This window comes from Ambystoma mexicanum, chromosome 8 (assembly GCF_040938575.1).
Source record: "Ambystoma mexicanum isolate Mex_15411 chromosome 8, UKY_AmexF1_1, whole genome shotgun sequence".
Taxonomy (NCBI): domain Eukaryota; kingdom Metazoa; phylum Chordata; class Amphibia; order Caudata; family Ambystomatidae; genus Ambystoma; species Ambystoma mexicanum.
The window spans coordinates 1113698663-1113725147 of record NC_090929.1 but is presented as its reverse complement, the minus strand read 5'-3'; the positions used below and the strand labels follow the sequence as shown (position 1 = coordinate 1113725147).

Sequence of the window (26485 nt, the reverse complement as noted above, 5' to 3'; positions counted from 1 at the left end):
TCTCCGATGCTTCATCCCTAGCCCTTTCCCCCTGCCGTTCCCCCTCTGACTGCTGAGCAGCCTCCCCTCTGCTCATCACCTGCCCTTACGCATCCCAGATGTGTTTATATTGGCTCTGATTCTGCAATATGTGCCTGTGTTTTTTCTTTGCACTGCTCTGTATGTAATTGCCTGTATGCCTCCGCCTGTTCTTATGTTGCCATGCCAAATAAATAAAAGACATCCTCCTGCCCCTTCACTGCAGGAAACCGCCACATTTTCACCACCATCCCACACCATTACAGCAGTGATTCCTGCTGACTTGCACATTTTCACAAGATCTGTTTCAACTTTATATTTGGCTGGGTTATATGTGATTTCACCGAAATTCAGAGTGGTCATTTTGCTTTATTTTTTTATTTGGGGGGGGGGTTCCCCCCAGTCCCTGGTTTCCTACCCTGTTAACCCCATCCCCACCCATTGTAACCCCTTACCCCACTACCATATTTATTTAAAATGTTCTGTATTTTGTACCTTGGTGAAACTTACCACTCTAACCTTTTTCGGTAAAACGACTTGATACCCTTTGGCTGAAGATCCCAAGGCACACAATCCACTTATTTCGCCCTCCCTGTGGCAACCTAAAGTTACTGTGGCTTTTCAGCGCGTTGTAGAGCATCACAAAAGACCTTAAATCTCCCTCTATTCAATTACCTTGTTGATGTAATATTGGAAACCTGACAAATGTGGTTTCAGACCGCTCCTTGGCCTTGTTGATACCTGCTGGAAAATGGAGTCTGCACTATTTCCCATAAACATCAATACCACACCTTCACAAACATGTTGTGGAAGCAGTGGGATGGTCGTGGACCACTGCGAGTCAGTGCAAATGACAATGAAGACACGTTCCAGTGTGTCCCTCACCGGACACTGTCAGCTTTCCTTGTATCAGTTGTTGGGAATTCCCAGCACAGGAGACACAATGACATTCACCAGCAGGACACCATGTGTGTGGACCGGAATGACAGCAGGTTCCGCAGGTGTGATGATCTTTAGGAGAAAGTAAAGTAGGTTGTAGTACAATGGCCCACTCAGTGGTTTACAAGTGGGATTTGTGGCTGTTTATAAGGTTTTAATGTTGTAGCTGTCCTGAGGAATGGTGAAACCAGGCACTTGCCCTGCGTTGCACATCTCCTCATCTTGTGCTGCCCTACTTCATAAGCCAGTAGCAGGCACTGTATGGGATGGTAAGTGTGGGCCGGAAGATGTGTCCACTGTAGCTACTCCTACCATGCCAAAATGTCTTGGAAAAGCTGCAGTTGTGCCAAAACCTCCCTTAAAACCATAACTGCTCGGTGTATTTCAACCCTCTATATGCTGGAGTGTCTGTGAACACAGTGCAGTGGAAAGACCGACTACTGCAATAGCCAGATCTGGCAACTGAAGAGTACCCACCTAAAACCTACACAGTGGTAATGTTGAATCAGTAGTCACTGAGACACTTTGAGTTAGCTGGTCTGCTTTATCACGCAGTGGGGTGCTGCCAATTGAATATCTGTTGCAATCCGAACCGTCCAGCATGTATTCTGAAAGTTGAACTTTATTTGCTGAGCATAAGGGAAGAGAGTAAAAAGGCTGAGTTGCCATGCATTTCAGATCTGTGTACTTAAACACGAGACTTCGACCTGTACTGCATGCATATCGGTTTCAAGGCAGCAATTTGCCTTCACACCTCCTGTCGTTTCTGTGACACAGGGTGAAGCCTTGCAAAACTATTGCAGCACACAGACCTTCAATCCAGGGCCATCTAACCTGTATATTGCCTTGGCTAGAAGTCACCAAATGCATTGCAGATCATCTATGAACATGGAATGTCTGGCGATGCAGTCGTCGGACAAAGGATCCACACGTTGTTGAGCTGAAGGGGGAATCTGGAGTAACTCCTGGCAGGGAATATGGAGTACCTCCTGGCATTTTTTCCTGACCCACAGATTAAAGTCAAATGGTTGTAACTTTCAAACTGCATGTCTAATAGTATGAGGGGGAAAACGGGGTGTTCTTATTCAAAAGAGAACATGAGGGAGGGGCCACAGTTCAGAGATTAACCACACGGGGCGGGGCACCACTGCTGCAAAGGTTATTGGGAAGTGCAGACTCTTGCCCCGACACTAGTTCGTGGGGCACCACAATGAGATTACGTATTGTATAGTGGGGAGTAGTCTCCCCACTATACAGTCTGGCGAGCAGTATGCATGAAGGTCCCCATGAGAATTCACTGGACCCACTGAAGGCCTGATGTTGGTTGCCTGTGTTCTTGACAAATGCCAACTGGGCAGTGATTAGTGTCCACTCCAATTCTGCCGTGGCAAGCAGTCAGTGAGGTCAACTGCAATTGTTAATTGGCGATGGAAACCTTAGGCTGGCCACCTAGATAGCAGGAAGTGTTGACAGGTGTTTGGTGCTGCTGGAACTATTGATAATGACGGCAGAGCACTCCCCAATGACGCACACTTGAGAGCTTACTTTCATATAAAAGTGCTCGCATCTTATCAGTGAAGTATGACTGACTAAAACACCAGGCCTGTCACTTGGAAGGCCACACAAGAGATTCTTCAGGTTATTTGTGTAAAAACTGGCTACAGCCATGCAGCTCTGGAAGGCCGGGGGTGGGTGGGGGGAGAAGGGGTGGAGACTCTGATTCTGACATTAGTGGCTGGTATGCATACGCCCAGGATCATGCAACACTACGTCTTGTCAGATACTCTGAGACCCTTCAATGCATTGCACCAGTGAAATGTTCGTTTTTCCTTCATCCCCAATCTATTTAACCTTCCCAAGTACCCACCCGTGAAGTCGCACTCAAAATGCTAGTAATGCCCTCGCAACATCCTCTACATAGTGTTTTATTCTGTCACCCTCAATCTGGTCCATTCCAGCATTGGGTTCTGCCTCAATTTGTCTCTACCAACCCCCAGAGCCACTCCTCCGTTTTCCAGGGCTCTCCCAGATTGTCTTACCCTTTTGTACCATCCTCCAGCCCATCCACATAAAATGGGGTAGCAAGGTGATGCATAAGATGCTTCTCCATGGCCTCCATCACTGCCACGAGGTCCAGTGCCTTAAGCAATGCAGGCAAGGAGACGTGCATGGATTTCTCCTCACTGTCCCCTCACGCCCAACACTGTCATGAACACTGTACTGCAGTGTCCTGCTCATGGTGGGAAAGTGGCCCTGCCAGCCGATGGTGCCAGTGGATCAGGTTGCACTGGCCCTGGCAAATGAGGCCGGGAACACCCAGCACGCCCGTCACAGCTGAAGGAGGGTGCTGACCTAACGGGGTCTTTGGCACATGATGTGCACTCCTTGACCACACCATTGTGATACAGCGCAAAATGCTTGAATATCAATGCAGTGTTCAAGGTGGGTTGCTTGGGTTAGTTGGCTTCTGGCAGAGGTTGGATGTTACTATACAGCACCCCCCCCCCCCCGACCCAAGCACCCACCTCAGCGAGCTGAAAACTGAAGTGACCAGATGGGTGGGGAGGACTTTTGACCGTCTGTCACTTTCTTTTAAAAAAAAAAAGGCTGAGCCTGCCTTTACCCCTCTACATGGTAAGGCAGTGGTGTAGTGTCCCCAGTCTCCTTTGTTGCCATCTGCTGGGGGGCGATCTCTGACTCCTGGCTGGTGCTCTAAGTCTCCTCCAGCAGTAACAGTGCCTTCTCTCCCCTCTTTACATCCTCTGCCTGCATCTTTGTGCCTCTGCTGATGCTGTTGCCACCTCATGGCCGCTACCTCGAGGTCGGTGTACATGTTGCAGGTACTTGTGAAGTGTCCCTGTAGCTACTACAGCTTCCCCCTGGTTGGTGGTCACATACACTCCCACGCTTCTCACCAGTTCCTCCACCCTCTCGTCTGGCCAAGGTATCCTTAGCCCCAGCATGGCCCCCTGCAAAGGGCTAGCCTATGCCACCAATTCTTGTGGCAACTTCACCTGCTGCTACTCGCAATCCCCCCCCCTTGTCCATCATTCTCTCCCTGTTCCGTTCCATCTCACGTCTGTCTGCCCTGAACCTCTGCCAGGGGAGTTGCTAGGTCTGGAAAAGACCCGGGGCTATGCTGATGTCAGGACTGGGGGCTAGCTAGTCTTTTGGCTGTAGCTCCTGGGATTCTATCCGGGGCTACAACCAAAAGATCAGGGGCTATAGCCCCTTTAGCCCCCCCTCTAGCAACGTCCCTGACCTCTGCCCTTACCCCCTTATGGCTGACTGCCTTGACTACTGACTAGGAGGTTGAGTCCTAGTCCAGCTTATCGTCTTCTCTGCCACCCACGATCTCCAAATAAATACTTTCCTAAGGTGGCAATGTACAAAAGGCACATCATGTCACAAAGGCAAGAATCGCACAATGGGAAAATGTTTTTGGAATACATAATCAGTAGGCAAGGAGACTGGCTAATACGCAGCACAGAGACTGTATTCTGCAGCATGTACCATATAAACGCAACACAATTGACCGGGTGTAGCGCCACAAGCTGCCAAAGGCTGAACTTTCTCATAATCAGTAGGCAAGGAGACTGGCAAATAGGCAGAACAGAGACTTCTTGGGTTCACACACAGGTTTCTTCAAACAGGTGTTAGTAAACTTATTTATTATATTTTGGGTGGCCCAAATGAAAAAAGGAAAGTGTAAACGTTTGATTCTTTTCCAACATTTCTCCAATGTTAGAACGGTAAACGGGCAATATTAGAGGGGGCCACAAACGGACCAATGGGGTTCAAACAGGGCTCAACACATTCCTCCAACTCTCCTACACTCATGGAAAGCACTTCAAAACTCTTCCAGTTTGTGAGCTTGTCCTGTCCACTTCTAACCTGAAAGCCAGTCAAAGCCCACCAACGAATCAAGAAGCAAGCTTGGCCTTATAAAGGCCTTCAAACCTTTAGTAGAAAAGCTCAGGACCTCTCATTAGCTGGTGAGACTGACTCCTGCCTCGAGTATTGTGCCTCCTGGCTGGGGGTGGCAGGGGGATTTAAACCCTCCCTTGAGCTCTGAGGCCCCACAGGAATCCTACAGGGCTTCCTCTGGGGCATACTCGGGAATGTTCAAGCATCCCTACTTCTGTGCTAGTGCCAGCCTTGGTGAGACTAACCCCACCTTATTCGGAGTGCATGCATCTCAAACTTTAACAGACACTGACAATGCCATAGTTTTGGCTTTTCTGTAGGAATGGGATGGGCATTTGCCAGACACTGCCGTAATGGTAGCCGCTGCAAAATGAGTGGACCTAAGAATGTAATGGCACTGCCATTACAGGCACTGCCTGTCTAGAAACTATACACAAGACAAAACTGTTGGCTTTGCCAATGTTTGTTTTTAACAAGACTTCAGTCAGGAACCAGCATACTGCTTATAAATCCAGTGGAAGAAGGCAAACTTGGTTAAGAAATTTGTATTACCCCATTAGTCATTTACAGCTCCAATTAAGCCATTAATTCTCGGACTACTTTGACATATAACTGACCGGTACTTCGAGCATAGCATTTGCTGTTACTGCTTGAAAAGGCTAGGTCAAAGAACATCGTAGGTGTTTTCTTTTAGGCGGGAAGGGGCAGGAAGTGGGTGGGAATGGTCTTGGGGATTCGCATGGCTATGGTAGTCAATGGGTGGGTAAATAACCCAACACCTACATGCTTTGTGTCCCTCCTCTTATCCCATCTCCGTCCTGGCTGTTCTCAATGCAATAGCTTCAGTTTTTAGGTGGCACTAACCTCCTAATGGGAAAAACTAAAACTGGAATAAGAAGGCATTATACATCTGTCAAATTATCAAATTCCAATTCCCCATTGAGTACACATTTGCTGAGTGGTTCTTAAAAAATGTTGTGAGCAGGATTCCAATGGTTCAGTGAACGGTACTTGCGTTCATTGCAATCAGAAGCATTTAGTTTGACAGTACTGGACTTGCCATCAAAACAAATTGAATTAATCGGACCCCAGTTAAATGGAAAAAACAGACCTGTGCGTTTTGTTCGAATTAATTTGATCGAATTATTTTTTTTGGTAGTTTTAGCCGCAAAGCTATTCCAGGCGAGACCCCCTACAACCCTCCACCAAGCAGCTCAGATGACCTAAAACCCACCCCCAAATATGTGCGGCAAAAACAGTCGCCCAAAAATTCGATCAAATTGGCTACGGTCAAATTGGATAATACCGAAAAAACATAATGACCGAGCTAAATAGTGAGTGAAATGTGGCTAGCAGCCACTTCCATCTTCAGCAGCCAGCGTCCCTTTTAGATGCTTTGGTAAGCATAAAGCAGGATTAGTCAAATTCAGGAGTGGCCTGGGTGAAAAGTTGGAGGACCTAGGATTTTGGTGAGGGTGTCAATATGTGGGACTGAACCTGCACTACTCCCATAGCCTGTTTGGCTCCTTCTGCCAGTCTCATGTTTGCACATTTCATGCTAGACTTAGACTCATATTTGCAGAGGGAAACCTGGAACTACAAGTTCCAGCATATAGTGCAAGCAGGAACTATAGGAGGTTGTCCAGCAGACTTGCACACCCGGGCTGCAGGGAGTGTCAGTCCTGGGAGAAAGCGCAACTATGCTTATGCCCTACCACCCCATCACCAGCCATTGCAACAGAAAACGGATCGTCCGTCCAGCCAATCCCATCCAAAAAGGCTATAGGCCTGAAGAGGAGGAAGGCGTGCAATACCTGAGCCAGTGAGGCTTCGTGCTCCATATGAAACTATACCAGGCAAAGGAGGCAAGAAGCACCTCTGCATGACATTACTGGGGCGTTTGAGGCCGGCAGGACATTTGCATGCTAGGCTGTACCCTTTATATATGTTAGGTAGATTTACCTTCTTGAGTGAAATTCTCCCCACTTTGTGAGTCCCCCCAGCCTTTTTGCTGGAATATTGGATTTTTGGACTGATTCTCCTGAGTGAGTGGGAACCTGTTCACTCACTCATTCTTCTACTCTAACCATGGGAACACATTTTACTTTTTGGTACTTTTGAATGGAGTTATGCTTTCCTCCATCTTTTCTGGCATCTACTGTGTATTGCAGCACTCAGCACTCAGCACTTTCGATGCAGTATTGCTGGGAGCTCCCTCAGCTTCCATTTTCATTTTACCTGCCTTAACAGATACCAGGGCACAGAGGGGGAGGGGGAGGAACCACTTTGTTGCACCTGTGTTTTTTTTATTTTGTGTTCCTATTCCACCTTAAATAGTGTAGTGGGAACCATGTCTGTCTGTCTTGCTTTTCCAGTAACTTTTAGTTACTGTTACAAGTTAATCTGACAGACTGCTGGCAGTGTACCTTTTTTTTTATTTTTTTAATGTTTTTATTTTTTTGTGGATTTTTGTCACAGGATGCCTTCGTAGCTACGATAAGCGACACAAGGGTCACCATTTGCCTAAAATAGTGGCTGTACTTTGTTAAGCCCTGTTCCTGATTACTTGTTTCTTGAGCCTTCTACCTGCCTGGGAGGGGGAGGCCTTGATAGGTCTTTTGTCTTTGGCCATTGGAAAGCCCACCAAGACTGAGTGCCTGAAAGGACAGTAATTGGGGGAAGGTGACCAACTCTGCTGATCTTTGTCCTGCGGCATGGCTGCCTGAAACTAGTTTGTGCTGGGGGGGGGTGGGGGTGGGGGGGTGGGGCTGGCTGTCCCCATTGGACAGTTATCCACCCCCCAGGCTTAAATAAATTAATGCCTGGTGATTAGTGGGCTCAGCCAGTATTCCTGCATAAAAAGTGAGGGTCCTGGAGCAGAAAGTCAGTCAACCACTGGACTGAAGAGGATTTTGTAGGACATCCCCAGCCACTTCCAAACGACCACCAGTTGTTGAGTGACCTGACCCCAAATTCCAAGCAAGAAGAAAGACCTTCTGAAGACTTCCTCCCCTGAACTGCTGGGCCTAACCAGTCTCAAGACCACCTACATTTTGCACCATCCCTTGAAGAGCTGCGACCTCACGGACATGCAATCTCCCAATACCCTGGGACCTGTGCCATTTTGCAGTGCATCTTGTGAAGCACGGTTTCAGCTGAAACCCTGTGGGCATCCTTCTGGGCCTGCCGTTACTCTTTCCCATTCCTGGACATCCCCCTCAGCCAAGTGAGGACAGACAACTGGCGATGTCCCGAAGCCTGTAAAGGGCTCCAACAAGACAGTACTGCAAAGAGCCTCTGCTTGGTGCCCCACTGCAAGAGTGCAGCTGTCCGATCTCTCAAGTTTCTTCTTCAGCTGCCCAGGCCAAGACACCCCAACCTGAGTCTGCTGTTGGCTCACCTTGGGGACCGTCCTGTGGCATTGTTATTCATTGAAAAGGTAGTGTCCCGCTCCTAGGTACTTGCATGTGGTTTGCTGCATTGTTCGTTTTTCTCCTAGGGGCTGTATTCAATTAATCCCTGCACCCCCGCACCCCCTAGGACTTGCCTTGAGCTACATTGGGGTGAACAACCCATTGTGCTCTACCATGCCTTGGGACACTTGTCCTTGGGGCAATCCAGCTAAGGAAACGACTAATTTCATTGACGAAGCAAACCTGACTACTGTTCGGGTTTTCTGCTGGACTCTACTCGGTTGATACCTGAACTCTGCTTTCTTGCATTGTCCTCAGCCTTTGGTCACTGGTGTCCCACTGATGCCTGACTTTGTGAGACTCACCAAAGACAGAGTTGGACTTTCTAAAATGGGCTAAGCTAACGTTAAAAAAAGATATCAAAGTTTGCATATATGTTTCAGGAGGCTTGATTATGTGATTTTTGGTGCCATTATTGCTATTCTGAAGTATCTAATACTGTGAACATTGCAGCTGTTCTCCTGTCATATTATTGTACAATAGTACTTACCTTACTTGAATACTGCAAGCCTTGGTGTATATAAAAATGCCTTTTTTAATGTAACTCGTAGTGTGTAATAAGTGTATGCTCTGAGTTCTGTGTGCCGCACTGCAGCCCTCTTCCCTCCTAGACTAGATCTGGCTGCACAGCCATTGCTACCAAACCTTTGGGTAGTTCAGGCTAAACCTAAGGGGTATAACCATGTTCATCTAAAAGTCTTGTCACAGACAGGATTTTGGCAAAACTCCCTAACAATGTAGTGATTATGGGTATGTAGGTCTATTACCCAAATTTTGTTCCCCATAGTGTTAGTTGACCATAGTGTTAGTTGACCTAACTTCTCCCGATGTGTAGCTGATCACCACCAAATGCCATTCAAGTTGACTCCAACTGGCCATCATAGGAAAGCTAGTGGTCATGGTATTGAAATTAGCCTGCAATTGGTATGGGGATCAAAGTGGAGGAATAAATAGACCCATACTAACTACACTTTTTTTTGTCTTGTCCCTCCAACATCCCTTATTGCACCACACTCCATTCAGCTCCTCCACACCCTCGCTCATACCCCACACCCTACTCCAACCAATGACAGTGGCTCAGTTGTCAATTGCATTTTGGTGCCCTTTCCGAACTGCCTGTACTACCCTGCACCCCTAAACAAACTGCCCCTCCTTCCTAGAGCAGGCCCTGTGCCATTCAGAGTCATGCTTCTGTCCCACGCCTCGCGGCCACCTCCGACGTATTGTGGGGAATATTTTCAATGCCTAAAGGAGAGCAGGGTATTTGTGTAACGTTTTTATTTTGAAACGGCCATCAGTCGACAAGTTGAGCAGTAATGCAGGTCCACCACTTTTGCATGTCTACCAGTTTTTGGAGAGCATTGTGACATGCGCATGAAAGATTATCTAGGAGAAGACCCTGCAAGGAGTATGCCAGGGGAAACGAAAGTAACCAGCATACGATGGCAGTATTGGCGCATCTGAGGCTTCATTTGACCTATAGTGGTGGCACCTGTACCTGTGAGGCTGTTCGGTACATGGCATGTGTGACTCACAAGATTTCAGCACTTCTGTATGAGACCTCTCTTGTCTCATTATGGCAGACAATGAGCACGTGAGGCTGCATTAATCTAGCATGAGTATATCAGAAGTGAGGCTTTAACTAGCTGGACATTTGAGGACAGGCTGACATATGAAGGTAGTGCTCCTGCATATTTTGGTTCTGCTGAGTGCATGCCTTAGATGTCATGTCTCCACCCATGGCATATCACAGCAGGAGCCTCCGTGAGATCTGATTTGGTATCTGAGAATTGTTATGCTGTAGTTGGTGTTTTATCTGTTATTGAGCATACAGTGTTTTTACATGTGATGTCATCAGGATTAAACAGTACGTGGTATCCCTTCTTTGAAGTTGCTTCTCATACACCTGTCACTTTCGTGAATTTACATCTCTAGTGCTTTTGTTGTTTTGTCATTCACGATTGGACTTAATGCAGTCGTTTTTTGTGTGTGAATAACTCCTCAACTGTACGCTAATGGTGTCTATTTCCTTTTCCGCCCACTTTCCCATGCCGTCCTTTAACCTTAAAGCCCATGCCCCCCCATCCTCCCGCCCCATCACTAAGGCATCAAATGTTTTCTGCCCATGTTCAACTGTGTTCCTTTTGCTTCTGCTGCATTTTGAGCACTCAGTCTCCCAACTGGCTGCCCTCCTATTGTACTGACCTGCACACCTTAGAAGTAATCTATTTTGCTCTTTCCACACCTCCTTATGTTTGGTTTGTCAATTTGTTAAACTCAAAAAATGGCTTCTTTGACCTGGTTCACTCTTCTTCCAGAAATTCCTTAAAGATACCCCAAACCTGCGAGCACTTCTTTGATGTTTGAAAATTCTAGAAAGGTAAGAATTCTAGATACGCCACGTCTACTGTATGAAGATGTCGTCATCGTCTTGTTTCATTTAAATTACCTGGTTGTGGTCAAAACACTGATTTCCCTATTTTAGGAGTAAAAGTTGCAAATAATTGAAAGCTCTATGAATTTAGGAAATGCAGGACTGAACTTCCTCCTTCAGGGCTCTTCATCTGGGTGGGCCCTGTTTGTGATCTGGGGAGCTCAATTTTCATTAGGTGTGGGTGTAGGAGAATCCAACACACATGGAGCCAGATTTCCCAGGTCCATGATCCAGCAAGAAATCTCTTCCTGGATCCGTAACAAGCCATTCACACCCTTCAGTTGGTTTAATCTGTTTGATTGCTTGAAGCAGCCTGGATTCAAACCCAGGTTGTTGGGTCCAGGGGAAGGACACTTACCTCTAAGATTGCTTGAATGTCTGATCAGGATGATTGTTACGATTGCACTTGGTGGCAGAAATAAAGCAAAGGGATTCATGAGCAAGACTGACAGAGGGCCCTGGGTAGGCTGGGTATGGGGCTAGAGCTTAGGGTGGGAGTAGTTAGTGGCTGTCACTAGTGCCACAAATGTTCATGCTTTTAAGTGGTTTTGCTGACAAAATGATTTCCATAGGATCATTCGATTTGTTCAAGTGGGAAATACCTTCCAAAATCAAATGCTCTCCAAAACCCTTTCCAAAGTGTTGTTCTCTCCTTCCATGCACTCCTTTTTTCCCCTTTCATGAACTCCCACACTTTCCATTGACTACTCACTTCAGCTTACCTCTACCCCCCGTATCCCTTGTCATATGGAACATTAGCAACTGAAGACCCCTGAGCGAGAGCCTAAGAGGTGAATTGTAGGCATGTGCAGGGAGTGGCCTGGGGTGGCATGTGCTACCCTTGGAATCTGATTCGCCACCTCGGGTTGTGTGTGTGTTTCATGCCACCCCTGCATACATCAGTGCCCCACTTGGCGGGTCCCCCAGTTAAGAGTCTGGACACGTGACTGAGGTGAATCACAATTAATAATGCCCTAAGAACAAATGGTATCTATCTTTTAATGAGCTCCCTTAACCACCATTCCCAACTACCGCTACTCCCATCTTCCCCCACCATGCCTTCTTGGCCTAGCTCAAAGAATCGAGTTTGATGCCTCCTCCTCTGCGATGGCCGAGCAATGAAACCACCAGTACTTCATCAATCGCAGATGATGGTTGCTTAGCAATGGCTCCCTGAACACTGTGGCTGCATCCAGTCGGCCACAGAGGAGGTTCTTGTGGTCCCGCCATCTTTTTGTGGAACACAGAACTGCCTCCAGAATATTGAAGCAAGGAATAGGACATTTGATTTCTTACAAAATGACATTTTGCAGCACATTTTATTTTTGTTGCATTTTTGCAACACATTTATATTGAGTTGAGGGTGTGGGGGAGTGCTAGCATGCAGGAGAGAGCCAGGGCAGGAGGTGCGGGTTCAGGAGGCAGATGGTGCAGGTTGAGGGGTGTCTGGCCTCCTGGTATAGCTCCAGTTGTAGCGTGGCAGAGTAAAGGGGGCCTATGTCATTGTCTGGTACATACTAATTATAAGATGCAATTGTCCATGATTTCTGGTTTGACGTTTTGCTTTGACTTTCTGTTGAATGTCGCTATTTTGTTCAATAAATTCAGCCTTAGACTCATCTTTCTTTGGAAAAAAATCTATCTCCATGGGCGCCTGACACTTAAACTGCCCATCTATTAAACCATGAGTGAGGCTTTTTTGGAATAGATTTTACTGCAAACTGAATCACTTGTAGGGGTGCCACAGTCTGGCAGGTAAGGCACAGTGACATTGAATGATTTGCCCAGCATCATACACTTTGGTAAAGTGGTAAAGCCAGAATTTGAGCATAACCTATCATTTAGGTGCTGGACCACATACCTTCCCATCTCAAGTTGGTACAGTTTGGTTTTGCATATTTAAAAAAATATTAAATTGTATACATATTACTTTAAAAATGCACAAGTGACATGATAAATCAACCTGACGATGAATATCCATCACTGTAGAAATGTGTTGATGAAAGAGTAAGGGGGTCCTTTTGTTTTTAATCCTGAATTGGACGAAGGGGAGACACAACTCATTGCATGTTGGTGCAAAAGGGCCCTGCCATGCAATTTTAATTGTTTCCATCAAGTACTGTAAAAGTAAATGGTAGAACAGAGGAAAAAATCACCTTTGCACTTCATTTTTCCATTGCATGTCTTAAAGTGTAAATCCTCCCACAATTTCCAGTTGTATAAATTGGGCAGTTTTCATGGGAATCCATTGGTTTTCCACCAGCATACAAATACATGCTCGTTGAAAACCAATCGGATTTGGCATGGGCGACCTCCTAAGAGCAGGCAAACTTGTAAAGCCAGCTCCCCTCTCCAACTTTGCCTGCCAAATCATACAAAATCCTGCTCCGCATGAAAAGTGACGGTAAATTCTTTTAGCAACACTTCATCCTCTGCTTTTATTTGGAAAATGGCCCCCTAGGACTGCCCCATCCTGAAGTGAAGCCTGCATGTTCACGCATGCAAGTTAACGACAGTTTACAAACCATCTCGTACAGACACCAAGTGAACTGAAGTGCATGTCAAGGTCATTGTTTCGCACAGCTTGTTCTGTACCCCATAGTTCGTAATCGGCCAACAATCACACTTATAGCGTATTAAAATCTTAAGTGCCACCGCAATGGTAACTGGTAAGTTACCTTTTCCCATCTCAAATCACTTCTGTTGTGAAGTCTGCTGCTAAGACCCATTAAAATAAGACCTCACTAGGAGCGCCTGTGCAGCTCTGCCTGTTTGTCTTTGAGGGGAGAGAGGCAGAGCAGCGGGGCCACCATGGGAATTTTGTCCTTTGTCTGTTAAATCCACTTTTTTTTTTTTTAAATTCCACTTTTTAGGTTTAAAAGGTGTGCCCATTTTATACTTTACCAGCAACAGTATAGGAAATGCTCCTGTTGTGTTTATTTTCCAGGTATTCGTGATAAATATTCTGAATGGCAAATGTTTATTGGGAGGTGGGAACAATCCTTCCATCTCGTTCCCTGCCCCTATCACTGGTGGGATCCCACAGCAAATAAGTTCCATTTATGACTCTGCCCAAATGCCTAGCTCCCAGCCCATAGTACCTTCTAAACACGACCGACATTAAACATGATGTGTTCTGTTTGCATTCAAACTCTCTGTTAATAGTTACCCAAACAGTATGAGGTTATCAAGTCAGTACTTATCAGTTTGAATCCTGAAATGTCCTGTCAGGGCAGGCTAGTCTTTCACACAGACAAAGATGCATTGTATGATCGTCAGAGCCCCACTTGTAAGTATGCATGAGGAGTTGTCCTGAAACTGGGCCCTACTTGTCATCCTAGCCTAACATGTTCATGTTGGAGTGTGTTGGATTAGCACAGCGATGATTGATTCCCTTGGCGTAGCCAACAAGGCACCTGCATTTGGCCATGTACACTTTCACTTCCTGAAATGAACACACATTGGTAAAGCCAACAGCTTGGGCTTCTGAGTAGGCATAGGATGGGCATTTGCCAGGCACTGCACCTGGCCATAAAATGGGAACAGCTAGAAACCGGTGCAAGTACCTGGGCATATGATGTAATTGCCTGGCAAATGTCTGTTTAATACCTATATAAAAGCCAAAACGTTTGTCTTTGTGATTGCTTGTTTTAGACCGGACTCCAGTGCAAGGAAAAGATGCACGAAACAGATATTGCATATAAATGAAAAGGTAACAAACACATTTTTAGGAGATTTTTTACTACACCAGGAGCTCAATTACAGTGAAACGCTCAAAATAATGCATAGATGTAACACTGGCAGGCGCTATACAGCGCACACATTGGTGTTACTTTGTGAAAGATCTTACTCAGAGTTCCCAGTAGGGTATGTTTCATCAGGGAGGGCAGGTAGCTGGTAGGAATGCCCTAGAGATTAACATGGCAATGGTTAATCAATGATATGATGGGTTATTTATAATGCGCTTAATACCCAGAGGTTTCTAAGCGCGGACCTGGGGGTTGAACCTGCGTTGCTCCATGTCGTCTTGCTTCCAAGGCGATCACGTTGCCCCCAAGCTATCCTCCCGAGACAATGAGTTTGTAAATGACCAAACGCACCCATAGGATGTGTCCCACCTCGCATCCCATCTCCAACCTATCTGTATTCCAGTGCAAGAACTCTGTCTTAAACGACAGCCAAAACTAAAAAAAGGTATGGATGTAAGTCTCAATCATAACCACTGGCATTGCTTTGGTCGGCCTTCCAGGCCATTGTTTCCAAATCGGCCTTCACCCTGCCACTAATGGGAGCAGCCCTGTCCAAACTGCTAGACCACAAGGCCTAAAATTGATTACAATAGCCTGGAAGGCCGACCAAAGCGACGTAATTGAAATGGGACTTGCGGTGCTACCCATGTGATAACCCCCCTGGCATACGTGGAATAAGTTGCCCCAATGATGGTTCCCTTCCATTTGTTTTGGAGCACCTCCAACTTCTCTTTCGTAAAATGTGTCTCCTTTAGGAGCGCTATGTCTATTTTCTGGCTTCTTAAGTACATCATGACCTTATTTCTTTTTAGGTAGCTATTGACCCCCTGACATTCCAGGTGATTAACTTAAGGTCCCCCATATTTCAGCCACTCTCCGCCCTCCTCCAGTATCTTCCCAGCCCCCGTCCAGAGTTTTACCATTGCATGTAAGCTTGTTCCCCAACTTTCCCTGAGCTAAACCCCCCCCCCTCCCAGCCCCAACATTCTTCCCAACTCCCAACGTGTCCCCCCCCCCCCCCACCAACTGATGCCCAGCTCCATCCCTGGATCTCGGGCACCCCTGCATCTAGCCCTTTTCGTGACTTCCGCCTGTACTCAGGCCACAGCAGGGAAGTGTCGCCCTACTGGCGCCTTAACTAATCTACCTACTGGGGTTAGGTCCTCTACATCCCATGTCTCCTATATTGGTACCACTCTTCACGCATTTGTTACTCATAGCTTAATTATACTGTTCTAAATTCCAGTCCAACAAGTCCATCTATTAAGCATATCGGATATTTAAATCTATACTTTACCAACGCCCTCCTCATCCTTATTTGACCTCTCCATTAGAGCACTCCCACTTCCCGCAATTTGAGGCATAGTGCCGGGTCACTTATCCTGTCCTTCACCTCCTTGCCCATCTCCATTCTCCAGGAAGCCTTGAGCATCCAGTCAATCTGTCACCTCCTCCGAGCGTCAAAGTGTGCATTGCCTTTGTGGAAGACCTTAAATTTTGTGGGATACAAAAGCATGTATTTGAGGCCAATTGTACGCAATCTTCTTTTCACCGCCACATAACTGTACCGTTGTCTCTGTACCATCCTGGTGTAATCTGGGTATGCAGTGACCGTCGCCGATGCACGTGTTATTGTTCCCCCTTTCTGGAAAAATTCCATGATCTTTCCCTGTCTCTGTAATTCAATATCTTTGCTATAACTGCTCGGGGTGGGGCTCCGGCCTCCTCATCAAGGCCCTATGCGCTCGTTCTACTGCAAATCCTTGCGAGAGCTTGCCGGCCCCAATTTCCTGGATAAACATATTTTAGTCTGTAGGGTCCGAGCCTACATACACCAATTAAGTCTACGGTTGAGGCGAACGGGAGGCTAGTGGCGATACGGGGATTGATTGAACATAAAGAAATCTGCATAATAAATGCATATGCCCCGAATCAGGACACAATGACTTACTTCAGGAGCCTATATACTAAATTGAGCGGGTATATGGGGGGTGCAGCGATCTGGGGAGGTGACTTTAATTGCACACTGAATCCGAAGGTAGAGCGTTCGAACCGCAAACAAGAAAGGCCCTCCCCGGCTGCTAAAGCACTACAGGCCCTGTGACTTCCACCACCCACAAGATAGACCATACTCCCACTACTCTGCCCCTCAAAACTTGTATACGAGATTAGACTACATGTTTGTCACACAGGAAGTACTAGCAGAAGCAGTACAGATGGAATACAAGGCAGTGGTCCATCGGACCACTCTCCACTGATCCTAACATGGCAATATAGACCCCCGAGAGCCAAGATACCAACCTGACGACTAAGAGCTGAAGCACTGAAGGATGTGATATTTAGGGAGGACCTGAGAGAAGAGATTGTAAGATATTTTGAGATAAAAACTGGGAGTGTGGAATCAGCCGGCACGTTGTGGGAAGCCTTCAAGGTGGTGGTGAGGGGGATAGCGATGGCTAAATCCAAGGGGCTGCAGGGGGGCACACTAAGAGATTTGCAGCAGACAGAGGCCGAACTTGAGGCAACCTTGAGCAAAGGGGGTGGGGGGGGCATGAAAGAAGACGCAGAAATCCTAAGTCAATTGCAACTGAAATGTGTAGAGCACTAGACTATGTAATTTGAATTATAAAAAGTATGTGGAAAGGCAACCCCCGGGAGGAGACAAACCGGGAAGGATGTTGGTATGGTTGTACAAAAGGGAGACCCCCAGACCTGTGATTAGGACAAACCGGCAGGTAGCAGACACTCGGGAGGGTATTAACCGGGAGTTCCTAGAATATTATCGGAAACTATGAGAACAATGAAGGGTGCGATAGCTGGGAAATACTAGACACACTGGAAGATATAGGCTTACCACGAATAAGCGCAGAAGTGAGAGAGCGGACCTAGATGTCCGATCACACTAGAAGAGGTGGTAGTGCAGCTGCCCACGAGTAAGACCCCCGGGGCTGACTGGCTCCTCAGTGAATTTTATAAAACGTACAAAAGTGAGGTGCTCCCCTTCCCATCACCCCGATGCTAATGATGCTGAATGAAGCACATGAGACAGGAAGGTTACCAGAGTCCCCGAGAGAAGCAATTATCCCAAACCCAACAAACCAGGTAAAGATTGCAGATCCTTCAGGCCGCTATTGATGTTGAATCAAGATGGTAAAATACTTACAGCGGTATTGGCAAATGGAATGAAACATATTAACATACTATTCTCCAGCATGGGGTCTGGCATGGATTCACATGCTCATGAATATTCCCCGTCAGGCTGGGAATCTTTGGTAAAGAAAAAATCAGTATCCGTTTCGTTTCTGATCTGTCTTTCTTAGTAATAACCAATCACTGGTCTCTGGGTCATACTGCCCCCAGCCAATGACTGCCCTCTCCCTAAGCCCTTCCCCTGGCAGCCATCCTCAGATTTGTTTTAACACACGTTCAAGTGTTGGGAGTCCTCGTGCTATAGCTCTCGAGCTTTTAATGCGTTTTGCTTCTTTTTTTTTTTTTTCAAAGTTTCATCTCATTTTTCGGTCAATCGAGCCTCAAGCTCCACAGTTTCTACTTCGGATCAACGGGGACCCATTTCGGAATTTTCTACGCCCCTCCAGGGCGAAGTATCGTCGAGTTACGCTTCTTGGAGGATTCCAGAAGATCTGAGGCCTACCTCGTGGACATGGCCCAGGACAAGGGAAGCTTGACACCGGGATCCAAGCTGTTCAGGAACTGCCCTGGATGCGGATTACAGAATGTTTTCAAGGAGGATGAGCATTTGAGATGTCTCTACTGCCTTCACGAAGACGAGATGCACGTGGAATAGGACTGTACGTTTTGCAAGAACCTATCGGATGGACTATGAGGGATCGTCGGACCTGCCTCGCCAGCTGGCTGGAGAAGGGCTCAGAAGGTGAGAAGAAGTCTGAGCGGTCTTCTAAGTCCTGTGAGAGTGCCCCGGCGACGGGGGCCCAACAGAAGGCAAAGCACCGCGAGTCCACGGGCACCGGGAGCCCCGACGGGTCGGACTCCTTGGCTGCCAGGCAGGGTGCACTTTCACCGATGCCATCAACCACGAGCCAACGCTCTGGCTCGGAAGAGAAAATGCGAGAACCCGGCTAAGCTTCTGGAGAGGCCCCGGTCGATCTCGAAGGGATCAGCCGAGGGGGAGCGAGGCAGTGACCCCTCCCAAGGTGGTGAAGGCCTTGATTCACCCGGTGAAGGCCTCTATCGAGGGAGTCGCAGCAGCCCTGGCGAAGCCTGTGGAAGCTAACCCAGTGGAAGCGACCTCGGGGCCCAGAGTTTCCCTGCCGCCACAGAGGGAATCCTCTTTGCAGCCCATCGATAAGACCCCGGTGGAAAAAAGGGGGGTCGGGGGCGGTGGCCATCACGGACATGGATACAGCCTCTGAGGAGGAACTGGTTGAAGTTGTGAAGGGCCTCAACAAGAGGTTCGAGGAGGTCCGGTCCCACGGGGGGGAACCCCGAGGAGGCAGACGAAAAGAGCGACGGTGGCACAGACGAGGCTCCTGTGGAGGAGGAGCAACCATCGCGCCGTCGCAGCCAGTGCCCGAGCCTCAGGACAACTCGGTGGCCATTTTGATGGCAATCCAAACCTTATCCACGGAGATGAGGACGAGATTGCCCCTAACCCCCAACGGACGACCTAGCGGAACCAGGCCCATCGGGAAGCCCCCCAAACAAGCGGAGTAGAGTTCATCCCCCCCGCCTTTCCTGCCCGTGCGGCCCGCTCAGCCTTCATCTCCTTCTCAATATCCTAGGGACGACACAGGGTCGGATGACGACGGTGATGATGGGATGGGCCTTCCATCACCACTGCCTGGGGCCTCCCCGCCCAATGAAATTGGCTCCTTCCACGCCATGATTGCCAGGGCATCCAAGCTTTTTCGACTCTGCCCTGAGGAACAGAAGAAGGAAGGTTTCCTTTATCAGCGACGCGAGGCCAAGAGGAAGACGGTCCTCGCTGTACCGTTGACGATATCTGGGAGGAGGGACTTGCTCTCCTGAAGAACCCATCCACGACGCCTGCCAAGAGGGATCGGTACGAGAAGTACCGGGTCCCCGATTCCGCCAGTTTATGCCTTGGGGCACACCCGACCCCGGATTTGGTCGTCTAGGGGGCGGCCAAGAAGAAGGCAGCAGGGGCGTCATTCTCAACTTCGACCTCCCCACACGACGGCAAGGGAAAGAAGCTGGACGCCATGGGATGACGAGTCATCTCGTCTGCGGCGACGACAATTAAGGCAGCCAACGCCCTAGTAATTGTGGCCCGTTATGACAGGCAGCTGTGGTACAAGATAACTCTGCTGCTGGACTTCCTACCGGGCGACAAGAGGTCACAGGCCCTGGAGATCCTGCAGGAAGGTGAGGTGGCATTGGACCACGCCATAACGGTGGCCACGGACATCGCTGACACGGATTCTGCCAGTTGGGCAACGGTGTTTGCCTTCAACGGCGGGGATGGCTCAAGGCAACTGATTTCCGCCAGGACGTGCAAACCAGAGTTTTGGACATGCCCTTCGACGGGAACAACCTGTTTGGAAAAACAGTGGATGAGTCACTTCAGGCCATCAAGACCGACAGACGGCTCGGGCCTTGGTAGTGTTGCAGCAACGACGGCCGACCTTTCGGAATGCCGGAGGCAGACAGGTTGCCTCCAAGGGATCCGGCGGCGGCTCCTCGGTGTACTGCCAGGCGGCCCGCTCCTCGTTGCAGGAGGCCTACAGAGGACGGAGGATCTCATCGTCGGCAAGGCTGCCTCCAAGCAGTACTGAACCAGCTGTAGCGTCGGGCCCCCACCTGAGCACCCCGGTTGGAGGCCGGCTGGCGAAGTTCGTCAGCGTGTGGGAGTCCATCTCCACCGACTGTTGGGTGCTGGATGCCCTGATCCACGGGCACACTTTTGCATTTCTAAAGTGCCCCACTCATTCCTCCCATGGCCAGGAAGGAAAATCACGTCCCTCAACTGATGTTAGTAGTAAGGGCGATGCTCAAGAAGGGTGCCATCGAGCTCGTCCCGAAGAGGCTCCAGGGCTCCGGAGTATACTCCAGGTACTTTTTCGTCAGAAAGAAGACGGGCGGTTGGCGCCCCATCCTGGACCTGCGGCGGTTGAACAAATGCATCAAGGCACAAAAGTTCAGGATGGTCACCCTCCAGCACGTGCTGGGACAGCTGGAGGAGGGTGACTTCCTACCATCACTGGACTTGGAGGATGCTTACTTCCACATCCCCATTCTAAAAGGACACCGAATGTTTCTCAGCTTCATAGTCCAGGGGCGGCACTAACAATTCAAGGCCTGCCATTTGGGCTGAAGTCGGCACCCAGGGTGTTTACCAAGTGCCTCGCACCAGTGGCAGCGTGGCTGCACCTGTGGGATCCACGTCTACCCCTACCTGGACGATTGGCTCACCCGTACAAGGACAAGAGAACTTGCCGTCGAACACACAGCGGAGACCGTCCAACTGACCCGGATCTGGGATTCGCCATCAACTACTCGAAATCCCACCTGGTTCCGTTGCAGGTCTCACTGTTTCTGGGAGCCAAGCTCGACAGTGGCGCGATTGGCCTCGCCATCGGAGGAAAGGCCGAAGGCCATCTTGGGCAAGGTGCAGCGCCTGCTGGCCACAGACGTCTCCAGGGTGAGGTCCATCAAGTCCCTGCTTGGAATGATGTCTTCATGCATCTACCTGGTGCGCCTGTGCAGGCTACGGATGTGTCCTCTACAAGAGTTCCTCGATGCCCGTTGGATACAAGCGACAGGCAGCTTTGAGGACAGGATCCCGCTCAACGAGGTTTTCAGTCGAGCGATTCGATGGTGGGGCACCGGCGCGCATCTCGTGGTGGGCAAGGACTTTCAGACCCCCGTGCATCAGGAGACGGTGATGACGGATGCTTCCCTGGAGGGGTGGGGAGCGCACACTGTTGATCTGCACGTGGGAGGCCTTTGGCTCCCGGAGGAGAGGTCTCTCCACATCAACATCCTGGAACTCCGAGCAGTGTTCTGGGCCCTCAGGTCGTTTCTGCCGTCCCTCAAGGGCAAGGGGGTGAGGATCTTCTTCACCGACGACACCACCACGATGTTCTACATCCGGATGCAGGGAGGCACCAGGTCCCCAGCCCCGTCCAAGGAGGCCCAGGATCTGTGGCACTGGCCCATCGCCCAGGGGATGTTTCTGGTGCCCTTCCATCTAGCAGGAATAAAGAACGTCGTCGCCAACTCACTCAGCAGGGAGCTGTGCTCATGCCACGAGTGGGAGCTGCGTCAGTATCAGGTGAATCGACTTTTCCAATGATGGGGCAAACCTCAGATTGACCTGTTGGCGATGAACTCCAAGTGCCAGAAGTTCACCAGCAGGTTTCCCCAGCCGAGGAGCATGGGCGATGCTTTCTCGTTCCCCTGGGACGGCCTGTTCCTGTATGCGTTCCCTCCGTTGCCATTGCTACTATGACTCGTCAACCAGCTCAAGAGGTCCTGGTGCAGGATGATCCTCGTCGCACCGGCGTGGCCAAGACATCTGGTTCCCGGACCTTCTGGACATGTCAGCGTCCCCACCAGTCAAGCTGTCGACGGACGCAGATCTTCTCTCAGAGAAGGAGGCACCATCCTTCATCATGACCCAGAGTCGCTGAACCTGCAGGCCTGGCTCCTGCAGCAATAGAGTTTTGAGGGTACGATATCCCGGCAGACTGCAATGAGGTGCTTGCAAAGGCCAGGGCGTCCTCAACTCACGTGCTACGGACACAAGTGGAAGAGGTTCTGTCTGGTGCCGTGCACAGAAGATTAACCTGCTGTGGATCACGGCCCCTCGAGTGCTTCCGTACCTGCTGTCACTGGCCAAGGCTGGACTAGCTCATGCTTCCATCAAGATACATCTGGCAGCGATTTCCCGATACACCAGAACTATGGGACGGTCATCCCTGTAGTCTCATCGCCTGGTGAAGAAATTTATGAAGGGACTGTTCCAATCGTTCCCGCCGGTGAAGGCTCCCTGGCGTGGGAGCTCAACGTAGTGCTGACCAGGCTCATGGGGCCACCATTCGAGCCTCTGCATTCGGCACCGTTGAAATTTCTGTCGTGGAAAACAGCGTTCCTTGTGGCCATCACCTCTGCACGACAAGTGGGAGAGATCCAGGCCCTATCTTGCAAGCCTCCATACTTGACTTTCCACGAGACCACGGTGGTGCTGAGGACGTACCCCTCCTTCATGCCCAAGGTACTTTCGGACTTCCACCTCAACGAGTCCTTGGTGTTGCCAGTTTTCTTCCCGTCACCTTCGTGGATGGCCGAGAGGACTTTGCACTCGCTGGTTCTAGCTAGAGCGCTGAAGTTCTACTTGGACCGCACGAAGAGTTTTCGGAAGACATCACAGCTTTTTGTGAACTTTGGACCTGTGAACCAAGGGAAGGCCCTCTCGAAGGCTTCCATTTCCAGATGGCTCTCAGGCTGCATCATGCACTGTCACCAGTTGGCAAACCGACCATTGCCCGGCCGTCTGAGAGCCCATTGCTGCTACTACAGCGTTCTTGTCTGGTGTGCCCCTGCTGGACATCTGCAGGGCTGCTACATGGAGATCGACACACACCTTCACGAGATTCTACTGCGTCGATCGGGACTCCAGGGAGGAGTCCAGGGTCAGCCAAGCGTGCTGCGCAACCTGTTCGCCTGAAGGTGGGCCTGGTGAGGAGGTAAGAGTTGTTTAATGTTGAGTCTATGTAATGCTTAATGCTGAGCCTTTGCCACCTTCTGCGGTTGTGCATGTGTGTACTGCTATATATTCTTATATTCATGAGCATGTGAATCCATGCCAGACCCCATGCTGGAGAAGGAACAAGTTACTTACCTGTAACTGTTGTTCTCCAGCATGGGTCTGGCATGGATTCACATGCGAACCCTCCCTCCTACCCCTCTGCGGCTCTTCACTTGGTCATACTGCCACTTTACGTGCTACCAAATCTGAGGATGGCTGCCAGGGGAGGGGCTTAGGGAGAGGGCAGTCATTGGCTGCGGGCAGTATGACCCAGAGACCAGTGATTGGTTACTACTAAGAAAGACAGATCATAAACGAAACTGATACTGATTTTTTCTTTACCGAGGATGCCCAGCCTGACGGGGAATATTCATGAGCATGTGAATCCATGCCAGACCCATGCTGGAGAACAACAGTTGCAGGTAAGTAACTTGTTCCATACACACAGACCAGACAGGCTATGTCCCTTGTAGGAACGTATCCGACAACCTCAGAAGACTTCACCGGGTCATAGAATATACAAAAGGAGACCCAGAAGAAATGGCTATAGTATCACTAGATGCAGTCAAGGCCTTTGACTCCGTCAAATGGCCTTGGCTGATCGCAGCTCTGATGTGCTATGGGATGGGACCAGTGTATCTTGAGTGGGTCAAACTACTATATAGTGCACCGATAGCTCCCGTTTTTACTCGAGCTATCATCTCCACAAAATGGCAACTGGGTAGGGGCACCTGACAGGGATGTCCATGGTCTCTGATGCTTTACATCCTAGCACTAGAACCTCTGGCAATAAGCCTCCGACAGCAGTACGAGGACATGAGTATCAAAATAAAAGGGAGCTGCATCTACTCTCTATATGCAGACGACATGCTGCTGTATCTGAGATACCGCGAGGAAAACCTCCAATATATCTTGGAAGTAATGGAGCGATTTGCGCTGTTGTCTGGTATAGCAGCAAACCTCAAAAAATAATGTATATTTCCATTGGGTAGATACGTAGGGTCCCCACAAAGCAAATTATCGGTTTTACAAATACCATGGGAGCCAAATAAGTTTAGGTACCTGGGAATAGATATCTGTCACACGGTAGAAGCGGAAAATCAGCACAACACTGTTAAAGCAGTACAGAAAATTGAGAATAACATGAAGTTTTGGTCCAAGCTCCCCCTGGCAATGATGGGCACTGCTGAAAATGGTGGTATTGCCAAGACTATTGCATTATTTTGGGAATATACCATACTTGATACCGGGGCGATTCTTTATGAAACTACAGAGAATATGCAGGGGATTCCTGTGGCATGGGATGAGGAATAGAATTGCTCTTTGGAAGTTGCAGAATACACACGATAAAGTGGGGGATTAAACTGCCAAACTACGAGATCTACTATTTAGCTAGTCAGCTGTGATACGTGGCCAAATGGTTATCAGAAGACCACACCTCAGAATCGATTGCTGAGATTAGAATGTGCCCTTTTCTTCCTGAAAGAGGTGATATGGCTGCCCAAATCAGAGCTGACAGTGCGCTCTGGGATGCTGGTGCTGAGATGGGAAGTATGGCACAAAGCGTGTCAGGTGATGGAGAACCCAGCCCTGTGCTTGCCACAGATCCCGCTGGTAGCACTGGCAAGAAGAGATGAGCAGCTCATAAAGATAATAAGGAGGCACTGGGAACCGGTGAGTATTGTGACAATAGACATATGGCAAGAAGGGGAAATCAAGGCATTCGAGGTGGTAATGGAAGAAATGGGGCTGCATGAAGGACAATATATTACTTACAATAAATTGATACAGCAAATTAAAGACACATGGTCGGAAGTAACGCTAGACGAGCAGCCAGACCCTACTATAGAAACAATATACGATGTAGCAGGTGGGGGGAGGGTGTGTGGGGGGGGCATAAGATATCCAGATTGTACAACCTATTGATGTCTTGAGTGGGAAAAGAGGTGACACAATTAAGACCTAACTGGGAAAAAGACGTAGGTGAGCCCATGAGTGATGGGATGTGGGAGCGGACCCAAGGATACCATAAACTACTATAACAGATACAGCTATATATAACTCATAGGGCATATGACTCCCCAAAGAGTTGCCAGATTTAAGAATGCAAACAGGCAGACATGTCCCAAGTGCGGAAAAGAAAATGTGGGGATGGCGCATATGTTTTGGGCATGCCCAGAAATTGGGAAATTCTGGGAAGAGGTAGCTCACCGGTTAGATGAAAAGGGATCAAAATAAACATCGCATCAGCGTGGGCATGTCTATTAGGAGGATTCCCTAGGCTAAGGCACCTAAATCAAATTAAAAGATCTGGCATATATACTAGCTAAGCGTCGAATTGCCATTGGATGGAAGGCATGCAATAGACCTCAGGTAGTCTGGTGGAAAGACCTTCAAAAATGGGCTGAAGCAGAAACCGCAGTATGGCCAGAAGCGGGAAGCGGGGGAGGGGAGGAGGAAGCGGCCTCCTTAACAACCTGGAAACACTTCGTAGCCACATTATACGGGCCCACCCAGGGCTGGTCGAATGACCAGGACTCAGATGAAGAAGCTGGAAAAAGTACCCCTGAAGTAGGAACAGAGGCAAATCAAGAAGCGGAGTAGGCTCGGAGGGGAGGGAGTGCGAGGGGCAAGCAACAGACATGTAAACATAAATGCAATTTTTTGGAATGAATGTTAAGCATGAATAGCCTGTTGTAAGTTGTTTTGTTTTGGTTGGAAATTAATAAAAAAATGTTTTTTTTTTAAAAAGTATATAAATGGATTACGCCTGAGTTGAAGATGCATGTTGTACAAGTTGCCATACATTAAATATACTATGCCAATCCCAATGCCTTTGGTAAATCAAAGGAACACCTGGTTTGTAACTTAGAACTAAGAATAAAAATGATTGTGGTTATTGAGGGAGTTGAACGGTATAAGTCTTCAGTGGGATTCAAAAGGGAAGAGTCTTTGATGTTTCCCCATGATGAGACAGAATGCTGAACTGTGTGTGTGCCATGTGTCCCGTGTAGTGTGTTGCTAAGAAGTTGGAGGTGTCTCTTTTGGAGTTCATGGTTTTTGTGTAGCATTTGCCAGATTTGAAACATAACTGTGCAAAGTTGCCGGGCTCTCCTGGTGGGAATATGCCATATGTATCTCTTTAGATATTAGTACATATTTTAAGGTGAGTGGCATCAGACTCTTCCTCATCCCA

At 48.6% G+C, this 26485-nt stretch overlaps 1 protein-coding gene across 2 annotated transcripts in view; it reads left to right on the top strand.

Annotated features, from left to right (window-relative positions):
- Window positions 1-26485, top strand: part of RASSF4 (Ras association domain family member 4) — a 666318-nt gene that overhangs the window by 54220 nt on the left and 585613 nt on the right. The window contains exon 2 of one of the 2 annotated variants that reach the window (XM_069611146.1): window positions 10676-10737. The exons of the other annotated variant lie outside the window; for it this stretch is intronic. The gene's annotated coding sequence lies outside the window, so the exon portion shown is untranslated. The remainder of the gene's footprint in view (window positions 1-10675; window positions 10738-26485) is intronic. 2 annotated transcript variants of the gene reach the window in all.